The sequence below is a fragment of the Podarcis tiliguerta genome (genome assembly GCF_965153285.1).
Source record: "Podarcis tiliguerta genome assembly, chromosome: 11".
Taxonomy (NCBI): Eukaryota; Metazoa; Chordata; class Lepidosauria; order Squamata; family Lacertidae; genus Podarcis; species Podarcis tiliguerta.
In genome coordinates, this window is record NC_139544.1 from 37,216,862 (window position 1) to 37,232,324 (window position 15,463).

At 43.3% G+C, this 15,463-nt stretch overlaps 1 long non-coding RNA gene across 1 annotated transcript in view; it reads right to left on the reverse strand.

Moving 5' to 3' along the window:
• LOC310660145 overlaps positions 1-14,546 on the reverse strand; it is a 68,093-nt gene extending 53,547 nt beyond the window's left edge. Inside the window, exon 1 of the long non-coding RNA XR_014503239.1 lies at positions 14,216-14,546. This is a non-coding gene — a long non-coding RNA (uncharacterized lncRNA). The remainder of the gene's footprint in view (positions 1-14,215) is intronic.
• Positions 14,547-15,463: the final 917 nt, after the last annotated feature.

The following is a 15,463-nucleotide window of genomic DNA, read 5'->3' on the forward strand; positions in this document are numbered from 1 at the left end:
CACTATATTGCTTCCTTTGTTGTAGTGTGATAAAAGTAACTCTTACCAATGTTCAGTTGGGGTACAAATGCATGTAGACTAGAGGGGAATTGCTGATACTTCCTCTTTTACCACTTGCTTAAACACCTGAAGAGAAGAGAAGAGGGTTGATGGACCCTCATCTCATGCTCTAATAAATGTGTATAGATCAGGGGCAGAGCTTCTACCACAAACCTCCTCCCCACAATCCAAACAGTGGGAGGGCCTGTCTGCAACAGATTTCTGCTTTCTGCAACAGACTTTATGAAATTGCACTACCTGGCCATTTACAAAGGCGGCCTTCTGGTGGGATCCGTAGGAGATGATTGCATTGCTTGTCATGAGTCTTCCCTGTCTGCGTTAGGTCATGGTTTCCTACAGAATCAGACTTTATTTATTTAGATCCCTAGGCTACTCTATCCTTCAGGCTCGATCAGGGTGCAATTTAAAAATATAAGACATGGTAAAAATATATAGCACGTATCATTAAATATATATATGAAAACATACAATTAAAATAACCTCACACTAAAATAACCCCTGTCTTTATTTCTGACTACTAAATAAATGCCTGTATTCAGGGCTAAGGTCAGTTAAGAAAAAAAAAAGGGAGTGGTATTTACTGTAGGCTATTAGAATGTGTGTAATAGACTGGGGAAATGTTTCATCTTATCTGGAAGCCTATGTCTACTGCCTCCTTCGTTCCCTCAAGCCTCCATTTCAAAATATAGGCTCCCTTTTGCCTTCAGGCATCCTTAGACAGCTCCTGGAAAAAAGCTTTACATTATGAGATGAATATGAGAAAAATTAGCAGTTTGTTTTCTTTGCTCTCCCATCATTCTGCACCTGCGTTTTAGACTTTGGCACCACTACAGTATAAGGCCCCCTTCCATGGGACCACCCATTTCCTGAAAAGGTGGTGATGACAATTCCACATTTTTTTCAGCCTGGGTGGGCAAATTCACTGAACTTTCAGGGGATGGCATAGCAGAGGGGAAGGGGAATGGCACTGCTCTGCCACCAGCCTCCTAGAACCAGTTGTTTCTAATTTGGGACGGAATACCCAGTAGAAATGATGCTAAATCATGATCCCGTGCCATTACAGGGGTGTGTGTGGAGAGATGGCTGACCCCTGTAGTTTATCACCCACATCTTGTAATGGGTGATACCCTGCCTTTGAGATTCCATGTAGCGGTAGGGAACTGGATCTAACCAGTGGGCCTGATCTTTCTCTCCCCCAGCCTTGTTGGCTAAGTTTGGCATGTGGGTGGAGCCAGTCACCTGACATCGCTGCCACATGCAGCACCATGAGCTATTTGTCAGGGCTTACATAGATATCATTGTGCGATCAGCTGATCGGAGACTTGCCGTCTTAGAAATCAAACTCAGCTGATTTGGCACAGTGTCTCTTGCACTTGGCAACGAAGGCGGAGCCAGCCTGACTTTCTGCTGCCGGCAAAACTCAAGCCTCCCTACGGCTAGAACTGACCCTGTCATGCAGAAACGTGACACAGAGCTACTTCAGGTGGTGGAATCAAACGGAAGGCAGGGATTTATGTTTGAATGGCAAAAGCAAACCTTCAGCACGTGGGGTGCCATTTAGTGCTCTACTTCAGGCAACAAAAAATGTCTTGGACCAACACTGGCTGCAAGTCAGTCTATAGCCTCACCTCCTATCCACTCTCTTCACACACATGACCCCTACTCTCAGCATAGTGAAAATAATCAGAAAGAGGGAAGCAACTGTTGGTGGGAAGCCTGAATGCCCCACAAGCATTAATAGTGTTCCCCAAACTTGGGTCTCCAGCTGTTTTTTGGACTACAACTCCCATCATCCCTAGCTAGCAAGACCAGCGGTTGGGGGTGATGGGTAACACTGCATTAGAAGATCCAACAATGGCCTTACACCATTGTCGTGATCAGGGGTAGCCAGCATGACACACCTTCAAGATGTGGTTGAACTCTAGCTCTCGTCATCCCTGAGCACAATGGCCAGGGCTGATGGGAGTTGGAGTCCAACAACGAAACAAAATGACAAATAGTTTGACCTGGTTTACAACAGATTCCTATGTACTGCTGATGGGGGAAAGGAGAAAAAAGTTGGAGGGGGGAGGGTTGCTACAGAATTTGGCATGCTGCTAGCATTTAGCTAAGTGAAAAGAGAGAGAGGGGTCTACTTAATTTCTCTTATTACTGGCTGCTTTACAACTAGACTAAAGATTAGTTGGACTTGCATTTTAAGCAATAAGCATCTGTCACCTCTACAGCTTGGCAGAAAGAGCTGTGTAGCTGGGAAAAGATTATTGTAGCTCGACTCCTACACTAATGACCAAATCTTTCCTCACACTTGTCAGTAGCTTACAATTGTCAGCAATAATTTCTGGGATTCCTGGAAATCATTCCTCAAAAGAAAGAAGCATTTTGCCTGTTGGTATTTAATATGTAGATTCAAGACTTTAATTTAAACATTAGGCCTTTAATGAAATGTATTCAACAAACATTTTTGCTTCTACTTGGAAAGTGGCTTGCTTGTTTGTGATGCTTCTGTGCACGTCTTAAGATATTGTAACCAAATTTTGCGTGTTGGTTGCCTGCTATCAAGAAATGGGTTTTCATCTGAGTTTGGTTACAACTGGACACCATTTTGAATCAAGATGGTGGGCTGAATCTTTCAAAACTGCATTGATTTTAACCACTGATTTCAAAACGGCACTTTTTTTTGTTCTTGGAATTCCTGAACAACACTGGGTACAAAGCCACAAGTATTCTATAAGCGGAGAAGCTTAACTTGTGAGTTATCATTTATTTAGTATCATTCCTATTTTCTACCATGGGACTTAAGGCAGCCTATATGGGAATTCCCAGGGTGTCTCTCATTCAGACAGTGCCCACCTTGAAACAGTTTCAGCAAGATAACTCCATCATATGCTCTGTGCTCTGAGATCCCTGCAAACTTTGCTACCCTGCATATTTGTCTAAAGCAAGCATGGCCAAACTAGGCCCTCCAGCTGTTTTGGGACTACAATTCCCACCATCCCTGACCACCGGTCCTGTTAGCTAGGGATGATGGGAGCTGTAGTTCCAAAAGAGCTGGAGGGCCAAGTTTGGCCATGCCTGGTCTAAAGGCTCCCAATATTTTTTGCCTCTTCATTTGATTTTGTAATGAACAAGTTTGAACATTACAGCATGTGCATTTGTGACCTAGTCCTATAATTGTTTTTATGCTTGACATTTTTTTATTTGCCCATAGTAAAAATAAGTTTTGCAGCTATAGACCAGTTATATGAGAGCACATCTATTTGATGAACGACTTCCCTTGTTTCATAACTCCCACCATACTCGTTCCATTTTGCTAATTTCTACTGAAGAACAAGAACATCTATGCAATGCTTTTTAACATTCCCAGCTTGTATAAAGCTAGTCTCACTCCCTCTTCCCCCGAGCTGGCATTGATTTCACCATTTAGTGCACTTTACATTTTTATTTTGCGGAGGGAGGGGGAAAGTCCCCTAACTAGCAAACTGGCCAACCCTGTTTCTCCTACAGCAGCTGGGTTGCCAGATGCAAAACAAAACAGGGATCCTGCGCTTCAGAGTATCTGCTACACTTGAGGACACTTCAGAAAGCTCAGCCGGTGCAGTGAGCAGCAATGTATCTCCTGAAAGACATCATTCTGTGCTATCGCTTGACTCTGCACTAGTCTATGCTTCTCCTTCAGGCATTAACTCAAGGCACCGATCTTGATCTTTAAAGCACAAAATGGCTGGGACCCAACATATCTAGGAGACTCTCTGTTCTCTTGTGTCTGACTGCAGTATCTTTTAGACCAAGGGAAACTTTTTCAGCCCAGGGACCACATTTCTTTCTGGGCAACTTTCTGGGGTCCCCATGTCAAAGGCAAACATGGGCAGAACAATGATTTTAAAAATAAATAAATAGTAGTAGTAGCAGTTTATAATATAAAAACACAAAAATACATACCATAATAACAAACAATAACACTAACTCCCCAACCCACGGACAGTTTTAAAGGCCATATATATGTGTATAAATATATATGTGTGTAAATTAAACCATACATCCTATGGACACCACAGTCTCTGCTGTCCCTCATTCCAAGGAAATCAAACTCTGCGTAAGCTCTTAGAACCCCTGGAATCCTGCACTGCTCAGAGATTGGGGTGGTATGTAACAGTATTATCAACCTTCAGGGTCACAGAAAGGAGGGAGAACCGGTGCAACGAAGGATTTCCTCTTTTAATCAAATCACAGCTTCAAGGGAGGGGTATTTGTTATGCCCACAAGAAGGATGGAAACAATCACATTCTCCCTGTCTATGGTCTCCCTGTCTATTCTGATCATTATAAGCACACATGCCTCAATCTACTGTTTGAATTCAGAAAAGAAAAAGAAAGGTTAAATGCAACAACACATAAATGCAATTTAAATTTATGCTGGGGGTGTGACCAAGGGTTATACCATTCCCTAAAAGCACACAGCTTTCCCCCAAAGAATTCTAGGAACTGTAGTTTGTTAAGGGTGCTGAGAATTGTAGCTCAGTGAGGGGTAAATAACAGTTCTCAGAAGTCTTTGGCTGAAGCTCTGTGTTTTAAATGTATGCTGTGGATATGTCATAACTAGTTTGGCCCTAAGAGATGGTATCTTTTATTAATATCTTCTATCCACTAAGTGATAATATGAAGTATATTTCATATTTGCATCTGATCATTATCCCCAGATCCTCACAATTCCAGATCTAACCTGAGACTTAGCTCAGCTGGATGGCATTGTCAATACCAACTTCAATTTCTGATGCTTGTGGTTCATGACCATTTTCATGTCATATTTACAAGATGGCTATTTCTAGGAGAGCCCCTACTGGTGTTTGCCTCCCACCAGTTCTGAGAATACGCCATCTGTTTTCTGTCTTTTACCAGTTTACCAGTTGCTGATCTACAAATGAATATTCCCAAAGGAAAGGTTAGTTCAGAATCTTCCAAGATCTATGAAGACAGCTCCACATTAATAGCAATCCTCTCAGCCAGGAGAGATAAGAAACATCTGCTACAAGTGGCCTATGCAAAGACTTGGCCCGGATAGATTAAAATTATTTACCATGTTGGCTCCAGGATCTGCAGAACAGAACTAGATGAGGTTAGTCAAACAAAAACTCTATGGCTGGAAGCCAAAATGCTACTTTAGGCTAGTTTTGCACTGGTGGGATTTTTAAGTTTTATTTTCTTTGAACAGCCCCCCCAAATGCCACACCACAAACTTCTTCTGCAATAGCCCTTTAAAATGTCTTTGTCATATAGCTTGGCGAGGGGTGGGGATAAAAGGCTGTTCAAGAAACACAACTTCAAACCACTTTGGGGCACACAACTTTTATTTGTCTAGAGGTTGTTTAGATCCTAACCTACTGGTTTAGAGTAGCATTGACTCCTCAGGCATGATTCCTTAAGTAAATATCCTCAGTAGTGTATGTGTGTGTGTGTGTGTGTTTGTGTGTGTGTGTGTGTGTGCACGCACGTGCATGTGCGCGCCATAATATTCCAATTTCCAAAAGTTGCTGAATTTTCTTTATCCCAGTTAGCATCTGTATTGGATTTGAATTGATTTTTTTAGTACCGTATTTTTCGCTCTATAAGACGCACCAGACCACAGGACACACCTAGTTTTTGGAGGAGGAAAACAAGAAAAAAAATATTCTGAATCTCAGAAGCCAGAACAGCAAGAGGGATCGCTGCGCAGTGAATGCAGGCTGTACAGCTATCCCTCTTGCTGTTCTGACTTCTGGGATAGCTGTACAGCCTGCATTCGCGCCATAAGACGCACACACATTTCCCCTTACTTTTTAGGAGGGAAAAAGTGAGTCTTATAGAGCAAAAAATACGGTATGTTCTGTTGTTGTTTTAAGCAATAATAATGAGCTCCCTCCAGCTGTACCATGGCTCTGGAGGTACCATGCCTCCGAATACCAGTCATGACCTACCTGTAGGTCTTTCAGAAGCATCCCATTGGCCACGATGATGTGAGCATGTTAGACTAGGAGGGTCTCTTACCTGATCCAGCAGGGCTCTTCTTACATTCCTAAATTGACAGAGGTCTGTTAACCAAAGACAGGGAATAGTAGTTTGCACTGACATTTGTGTTTCTTACTTGTGCTTCACATTTCATTTGCCTATCTTTAATTAGGTCCAAGATGGGTTGTTTAATTATTCTGACAAGTTGTCAAGGATGTTTTGAATCCAAAAATAGAACACAAGACAGTTCATTTCTGCTTTCCTATAACTTTCTCAGGGACGCAGGTGGCACAGTGGTCTAAACCACTGAGCCTCGTGGGCTTGCCGATCAGAAGGTCGGCGGTTCGAATCCCCATGGTGGGGTGAGCTCCCGTTGCTCGGTCCCAGCTCCTGCCAACCTAGCAATTTGAAAGCACACCAAAAAGTGCAAGTAGATAAATAGGTACCACTCTGGCGGGAAGGTAAACGGCATTTCCGTGGGCTGCTCTGGTTTCAGTGTTCCATTGCACCAGAAGCAGCTTAGTCATGTTGGCCACATGACCCAGAAAAACTGTGGACAAACACTGGCTCCCTCAGCCTGTAAAGCGAGGTCCTTTACCCTTACTTTTTTTAATAACATTCTCAATAAATGTTCTCAGAATGGTTTTACAATCAGTCTTTTTTCCCAGGGAACCCTGGGAATTGTAACTTTGTGGAGTCTCTTAAGAATTCCCAGTAGCCTATAAAAAAAAACTACATTTCCCAGGGTTCTTTGGGGGAAGCTATGACTGTTTAAAGTGGTGTGACACAGTGCAAATGGGGCCCATGAATTTTTAAAGCCAAAGCATCCATTTTCCTTGGAAAATGGCAGAAACTATGGAAAGAGAGAGAAGTTACTATAAATGAAATTCTGATGAGGCTGAAGTGAAACTGTCTTTAAGTGATTAAATAATGTGCATTTATGGAAAGAAGATGTCTGGGCCCTTGGGCAAAGGGCGGGGTGTGGGTTGTGTGGGGAGGGTCTCTCGATTTGTTTATAAATGAATATCTGCTTCTACTGAAGCCACTTCCTGTTGGTTCCTGCTAAAGTGCTTCAGAGATCCACTGCCCTCAAATGTTTTGAAGACTGGAGTTCTGTTTGTCGTTTATCCAAACCTAAACAGTTTAACCTCAGCAATATTCACTTTAGGGCTGCATAAGACGAACGTAAACAGTGGATCATAGTAACAAGCTGCCCAGTGCCATTCAAGCAGAGGTGTATTTTAAACTGCATTCAGAGGTTAAGACAACGAAGACCTTCTGCGAATTCCACAGAACTGGAAGGAGAAACGCCGAGGCAAAACAGAAATAGAATATTAGCAAACTCTTTTAGCTGAAAGGACGAAAGAAGCCCCAGGCAGGGTCGTTCCTTCCATATGATACCTAAAGAAAGTTTGTGTGGTCTGGGAAGACCAATCCCAGTTTTTACATCCAGTCAGTTGAGAAGGTACCATATAATGATGGAGGAGTAGCATGAGCCCCTTCTCATCTCCATGTAGATAGGTGTCCAGTTCAAATTGGACCTTCTACACGAATTGAGCCAAATCATGTGGCGGTCCAGTTTGTGGAATGCTTCAGGAAAAGGTCACATGAACTAGGCCTCTGTGCAAGTGATCTTGCAGGCAGAAAGCCCAGTTCACACCAGATGTTCCACACTTGGTAGAGAGGAAGCAAGGGTGGCCCATAGGATTTCAAAAATCTACAGCTCCTCAAATTTTGTGATGCAGTTTGCCAACCAAAAAATGTTCTAAAGGGAATAGATGGAGGAAAAGATGTAGAACATGTATGTACTGAAACTCTGAAAAACGATATATTAAAAAAATGTGTACAAAAATGATTATATGCGGGGAAAGAATGCACAACGTACTAGTGAAATATAATGTACATAAAGTGCCAGGGCAGATTACAACGCTACATTATACAAGCACACAGATAATACTGTTATCATTATTAAACAAGTAAAACCAAATGGAACAGAACAGGATAGCTCAGTCAGTAGAGCATGAAACTCTTAATATCAGGGTTGTGGGTTTGAGCTCCACATTGGGCCAAAGGATTCCTGCATTGCAGGAGGCTGGACTAGATGACCCTTGGGTCACTTCTAAGTCTACAGATCTATGATGCTATGATTCTAGAGTACATTAGGGAAACATGCTTGGGAGGGGAAATGTGTACATTAGGCAAAATTGCATGCAGAAATGTGCACATTCAGAGGAATGAGCAGGAAATGTATATAAACTTTTGTAAGGAAATGGACCAAACTGAACATAAGGTTAGAACAATGGGAGAGGACCTCAAGAGGACAGATTTGTCCATCCCTAACACAGAGATCACCTAACCACACATCTCCCCAGGATGGTAAGATGTGGTTGGTTTTTATTTAAATTGCAATTATTCTTCCTAAATTTGCATCTCTACAGATAAATTAGCATTGACTTTCATCCCTTTTTTGTTTATTTATCATCCTGTATAGTGGTCCTCAAAGCACTACACATTGCCGCTCAGCCATTAAAGCTAATAAAAAATAAGTTTTAAAAATCAGCATGGGGTGGGGGAGGAAGAATGTTTGAAACCGTGTGTTTCTGTATTAACCATCTTGTGAAGGTCAAGGTCCCAGACCAAGATCCCATAAAGTATTGCTGATGGGGCTGGTTAGGTAAATGCCAGCCAAGTATTGCTGATGGGGCTGGTTAGCTAAATCCCAACCAAAGAGTTCTACTCTGAGTATAGAGCCATTGAAATGAATAGACTTCATTTAGGCATGTACATTAATTTAAACATATCTACTCAGAGCAGAACTAGAAATGGATCTTCCTCAATGAATCATCTGAATTAATTCATAAACATTAATTCACACATTTATGTAATATATATATGATCTGAAGCAGAACAATTATTTATAGCTAATTTGCTATTATTAATGATTTAGGCGTTTCTTCAAGTCACAGAAGATAATGAAAAAACAAAGTTTTCCAGACCACTGAGGGACTGCAAACAATTAATTCAACTCCAGTGTTTACACTCATTTCTCTCATTTCCCCCTCTTTGCTTTCTTCAGCAAATCCAGCTTAAAGGATGACATTCTTCTTCCATCTTCATGCAGTTAATTAAGTTTCCTCATACTGGGAGCAAATAAATTCTGAACCCCCCGCCCCCGGTGCACTTTCAACTATTGCAAAAAAAAAAGAAAAAGATGGTTTCTCATCTGGTTTTTGCCCTCTGAGTCAACTGTGTTTCTCCAAAATACACATTTACAAGAAGCTGATTGTTGAGACATTTACACTCTATAAAGAAATCATAGTGTGGACTTTAAATGCGCACACACTGTTTCCATTGGGTCGGGGCCTGTGACTCACTGGTAATGCAAGTTCAATCTCTAGCATCTTCAAGTATGGCTGGGAAATACTTCTGAAGACCTGGAGAGCTCTGCCAGTCAATGTAGAGATAATAGTGAGCCAGCTGAACCAATTATATTGGAGATATCAGCTAGTTGAACCAGTGTTACAAGGCAGCTTCTGATGTGCCATTTTTCAGGTGGGATTTGCCAAATGAACATATTTCTTAGTACTTGTTTAGCTTATAACAAACCGACCCATTATAGGATGCTTTTGCCAAATGCTAAACCAGCCAGTTACAGCCAGTGTTGTACACTTAACTCCGTCAGTTTTGAAAGGGGATTCCTCTGTAGAAGTCTGTCCATGTATCTGAATTCCCAAGGTGCAGGAACAGAAAGTTTTGAGAAGAAGAAAAAGAGGTAGGATGTGCTGAAATCAGAGTATAGCTGCCATAACTGTCCATAAAATTCACAGCAAGTAGATTAAGCAATTATCCTAATTAGGTCTCATATCTTCAGAGTAAAGGAACCTCAGTGAACAGGTTTCACCCTTGTGGACTTATATTTCATGGTTTGCCTCGTCCTGGCCATTACTGTGTTATAGTCCAGTATTATTTAACCATTTTCGCTTTAAAAGAATTGCATTTTCACATTATGACCTACCCATACATCCCCACCCAGGCACCTTGTACCCTTTGTTGGGCTTTTTCTGTATGTTCATACTAGGGCTGCCCCTCTGCTCACTCCTGTCTCCTACCTTCCTGCTGTTCCCCCCACATTAACCCCCTGGAGCTTATGCGTGTTGGGATCCAACATCTGGAGGGCCACCTACTCCAGATCCCTACAATACAGGCTGGAGGATAGCCAAAGACAAAATAAAATGGAATATAAATCAAGATCCTCAGAGGGGCAGTACCACAGGCATACAACGTGTCATCTTTCCAAAAGGAAGGCGAGGAAAGCCCAATGATACTACATGCTTATCCTGAGATCATCTCTGAGAAACATCTGGATGGAACCTGGAAAGCTCTTAATGGGAATATAACTTTGATTAGGCGCAACTGTGAATTATATCACAATCTTCTCTGGGGATATGGAGCTCATGAGGCGTACAGCTGTCCTTGGAGATCACAGGCAGAAAACGGAGAAGGCACGAATCCTGTCATTTGGGAACTGCAGCAAGGAGTCCAGAAGGCCCCCAAGGCTACAGTCCAATCTAGAGGAGGCCCTTCAATAGTGCCTAATATAATGGAGATGGTCTCTCCTTTGAAGCTTTGCTTTCCCCCTGCCAACATTGCCACCAGCTTCTTTTCGTTCATTTCCAACCAGCTGTTCTTCATCCAGGTGCTAATCTAATCCAGGCTGGAGAGTGAGATGGGCTGGGAGAGTGCCAGACATCAAGAAGCCAGGGCTAGGCAAAAGATGGAAAGCAGAGCTGAGCCAGACTGATGTGACTCTCAACTTCCATGTCAACATTTTCATGTGTGGTAAAGAAGCGCCTTCCCTTGAACAACTAAGCAAATCACACGTTTGTCTGTTCTTCATTCAGGTTCTGGACATCCTAGCTCAGAAGCATGCAAAAGCCCACAAAGATTTTTAAGGCTGCAGAGCAGTCTTCGTCTCTAAATATACACAGAAATTACCACATGCAAATTTTATGCAAACTAGTGTTGTCTTTCGATGATATGAATTCTCCTTTTTTGGCATTTCATATCTGGCTGCTCTCAGGGGGCTGCTGTCATGGCTGGCCTGACCATTAAGCAGAGGGAGATATTGGAAGACAGAACTATCTGCACTAGGTGGCCTCCCCTGGGTCCTGGTCTCAAATGTGCTGTGCTGCTGCCAGTACTGAAGGAAGATTCAACTTCCAACCCAATTGGCTTCTGCTGGTGGAATGAGGCATGGAGGTACCATCTTGTCCTTTGCCCCAGGCCAACCCAAGCAGCAATTCTAGATCTAGGTTAGACATTTGATCAAAATTTGAAGGAAAGGTGGATTCCACGAAGAAGGACATAACTGAGCAGGAACATCTCTCATATGAAGTTTAAACTGCCTTCAAATAAATGAATGGGAGCTGAGAAAATGAGCCAGTTATTGTAATTGGTTGGGGGGGGGGGGTTGTGTGTGTGTTTTTTAGCCAGTTAGTGACTGACCTACATGTGTGTTTGCAACCAGGCCTAAAGGTCAGCCTTAAATTGTTTGGCAGTCTATGCCAATCCTTTCGTTATTTTTTTTAAAGCAGGACTGCCAGACTCTGCTATGTTTATTCCAGTGTTTTCATTTTATATCCTAGGAGTTGCTGTTTACAGAGAAAGCAAAGATTTTCCCCTTGCAGAATGTTATCCTGTCTTTGCCCAGATTTTATTCGTGTTTTCCTCTCTCTGTGTGTGTGTCCTTATAACCCTTTGGCGAAGCAATTTGAGAAAGGGGCAAAGAAGAGTGTAATTTTCCTGGCAGGCGAGAGTGTAATTTGGGTAGCTGGAGTATATAGCATGCTCCTAGAACTTCTCCTCCAAAATACTTTGCATCCTGTTACAGTCTATCACTTGACTCGGCTGGTAGTTACTTCCCATAGGGGTCATGCACAATTAGCAAAAGCTTTCAGTCACTGAACACAGGAGCCAAAGTGTCTCTGGAGCACACTCATTCTCACTTGTATGCCCTGGCAACATTAAACTGCACTCCATGCATCTACAGCTCATTAAGCTAACTAGTGGCTACTTTCTAAATAATAATTAGACTGCCTAGAAAGCACATTTTCTCTTCAACTCCCCAGAGACTCAAGATGTGCAGCAGGGGCCCTCAGACATACCTGAAGGAGGCATGACCATCCACTGTGCTGGTTGCCACATGCTGACCATTCCTTCATGTGGCGACCTACATCATGGCAGTGAGCACCTTCTCAACTGACTTGGCTGAGACTGACTTCCTGGACAACAAGGAGTACGTGAGGGCTTACTTCCTCAGTGGAACTTTGCTTCAGCAACAAGGCCTACACAACCCGTCATGTCTCTGATCTTGCTCTTCAGCCCTGACTTAAAAACATAAGAAGAGCCATACTGGATCTGACCAAAGTCCCATGCTCCTTCTGCATTCTAGCCAACAAGATGCCTCAGAACGACAAAAACAAACAAACAAACAACAAAGGCAGGTTATGAGAGCAATCGTGTTTTCCCACGCCCCTATCATAGGCAGTGGTTTTTTCCTTTAAAAAAAATGTTTCGGGGTACTCTCATTTTGACTCAAGAAAATCATCATTTGAAGAAGAAGAAGAAGAGGAGGAGGAGGAGGAGGAGTTTGGATTTGATATCCAGCCTTTCACTCTCTTTAAGGAGTCTCAAAGCGGCTAACATTCTCCTTTCCCTTCCTCCCCCACAACAAACACTCTGTGAGGTGAGTGGGGCTGAGAGACTTCAGAGAAGTCTGACTAGCCCAAGGTCACCCAGCAGCTGCATGTGGAGGAGCGGAGACGCGAACCCGGTTCCCCAGATTACAAGGCTACCGCTCTTAATCACTACACCACACTGATTTGATAGTTCAAATCAGGAAAAATAAATACAGTAAACACAACAAAATTGACCAGTCACAGAGCTAGATTCCAACTCCTACTTCACACATTAAACGCTCACTTCCGTCTGAGACTCAGAAAACACCATGACATGAAATGAAGCCGCCATCGGGAGTAGCAACAGAACTGATGATTCAGCGTGCTAGAGAAGAAATGTTTAGTTTCTTCTCCCATTAGATTCACAAAATGTTTAGGGGTATGCGTACCCCTGCGTACCCCCAGAAAAAAGCACTGATCATAGGCACCAGCACCTAGGAGGCTGAAGCTCTTTGGGGGGGCGGTGTTTTTTAGGGGACCAGACCCCTCAATGTTCAGTGGGTGTTCATCACACGTGTGGTGTCAGAAGGTCGCTTCAGGCCCCTGCAATCTTCTTTAAAAGTTGGCGCCTCTGCTCCTGTCTGTATTCAGACAAAGGCAAACTTCTGAATCCCACTAATACTGAAGTAATATATAGCCATCATGGCTTGTAGCCATTATAGCCGTAGCTTATCTTTTTTAAGAAGAAGAAGAAGAAGAAGAAGAGTTTGGATTTGATATCCCGCCTTTCACTCCCTTTAAGGAGTCTCAAAGCGGCTAACATTCTCCTTTCCCTTCCTCCCCCACAACAAACACTCTGTGAGGTGAGTGGGGCTGAGAGACTGTGACTGGCCCAAGGTCACCCAGCAGCTGTATGTGGAGGAGCGGAGACGCGAACCCGGTTACCCAGATTACGTGACTACCGCTCTTAACCACTACACCACACTGGCTCCCAACCATGTTGGTGGCCATAAATTCTAAAGGCCAACTATGAGCTGTGTGAAGTAGCACTTCCATTGATCTATCCCAAATCTTCCAGTGTGACGCTTCCATGGGTGACCCCGGGCTCTAGTGTCAGGCGAAAGGGAAAAAACCTTCACTCTCTTCATTTTTTTCTGCAAGGTTTTATGCAGCTCTATCATGTCCTCCTGCCCATTACTTGCCTCCCCCACCCCCTGGAAAGTAAAAAGCCTCAAACATTGTTACTTGTCTTCATAGAGCAATTGCTCCATCCCATTGATCATTTTGGTTGCCCTTGTCTGAACCTTTTCCAGCTCTACAATCCATGTAGATTGTGCTTTCCATGAGGTGTGCTGACAAGAACTGTGCACAGTGTTGTCCAAGTGTGGTTGCCCCACAGATTTGTATAAGGGCATTGCAATGTTGGCAGTTTTGCCAGCTGCCTCCTGGCATGCCCTCAAATCCCAATGACTCATTGGTTTGGACTCCCCAACTCACCCCAGTATAATGCCTGGCTCCTGCTTCACTCCTGACTGCTATCTGTGGCCCAGAATTGAGAGCAATGGAGGAGAAGCCGCAACCGTTGCTCTCACCCTATGGGCAGGACAGAAGGAAGAGTTCATGCAGAAGGTGTCGCAAACCAAGGGTGTAGTTTGAAGGCAGGGAATGCAGCCTCCCTGCTGAAGCTGAAGCTAATGGAAACCACCTGGGAGCTCTGTGTACACCCTCTTAATTTTTGTAATGGAAGCTGATCAATATACAACATGAAATAATGTGCAATATGGGAAAGCAATCCATGTATATCTATTCTGAATTCTGGATAGGGTTAAGGGCCCTCCCGTTCTGTGCCCCTCTAGCCTCCCTGAGCCACAGGTAAACAATTCATTCTGAAAAATAGCTCTGTTCAGACAAGTTTCAGCCTCTGCATGTACAATGAACATTTCATGGGATGGGCCATAGCTCAGAGCTAGAGCACATGCTTTGTATGCAAAGTGTCCCAGGTTCAATTCATGACAACTCCAGGTAGGGCTGGGAAAGATCCTTGCCTGAAATCCTGCCCATCAGTGCAGACAGTATTGAACTGGGTGCACGGACTTGTTATCAAGCAACTTCCTATGTTCCTGACACTGTACAGTGGGGAAATAGAAGGACTTTTACACACACAGACACACACACACACACACACACACACACACACACACTGTATGTGCATTTGGGGATGTGTCTGCATGTGGGCAGACATGCATGTATCATAGAATCGTAGGATGCATCTTGCGTCTTGTGATGGAGAGAGGTGTGCAAGTGTGTGTCGAAAGTAGCCTAATTTACAAAGATAACATTTGCCGTCATAGTTCCACTCACTTTTGCCTCTGAATAATAGAATTGTAAAATTGTAGAGTTGGAAGGGGCCATAAGGATCATCTAGTCCAATCCCCTGTGATGCAGGAATCTTTTGCCCAATGTGGGGCTCAAACTCATGACGCTAAGATTAAGAGCCTCATGCTCTACTGACTGAGCTATGCCAGCAGCCACAGACATGTACCCTCAGGGAGGTTGCCCAGAAGGGAATGCAACTGTTGGGCTGAAAATGTCCTGCCATTCCTGGACGAATCTTACATCCTTTAGCAGATTTCATAGTTGAATTCCAGCTCAACTCTTAACCCTGGTGGTACGCAGTAATTTCTGTGAAAACACACTTAATGTGGGAGTTTCTTTGCACATGTAAACCAGGACACATATAAGTCT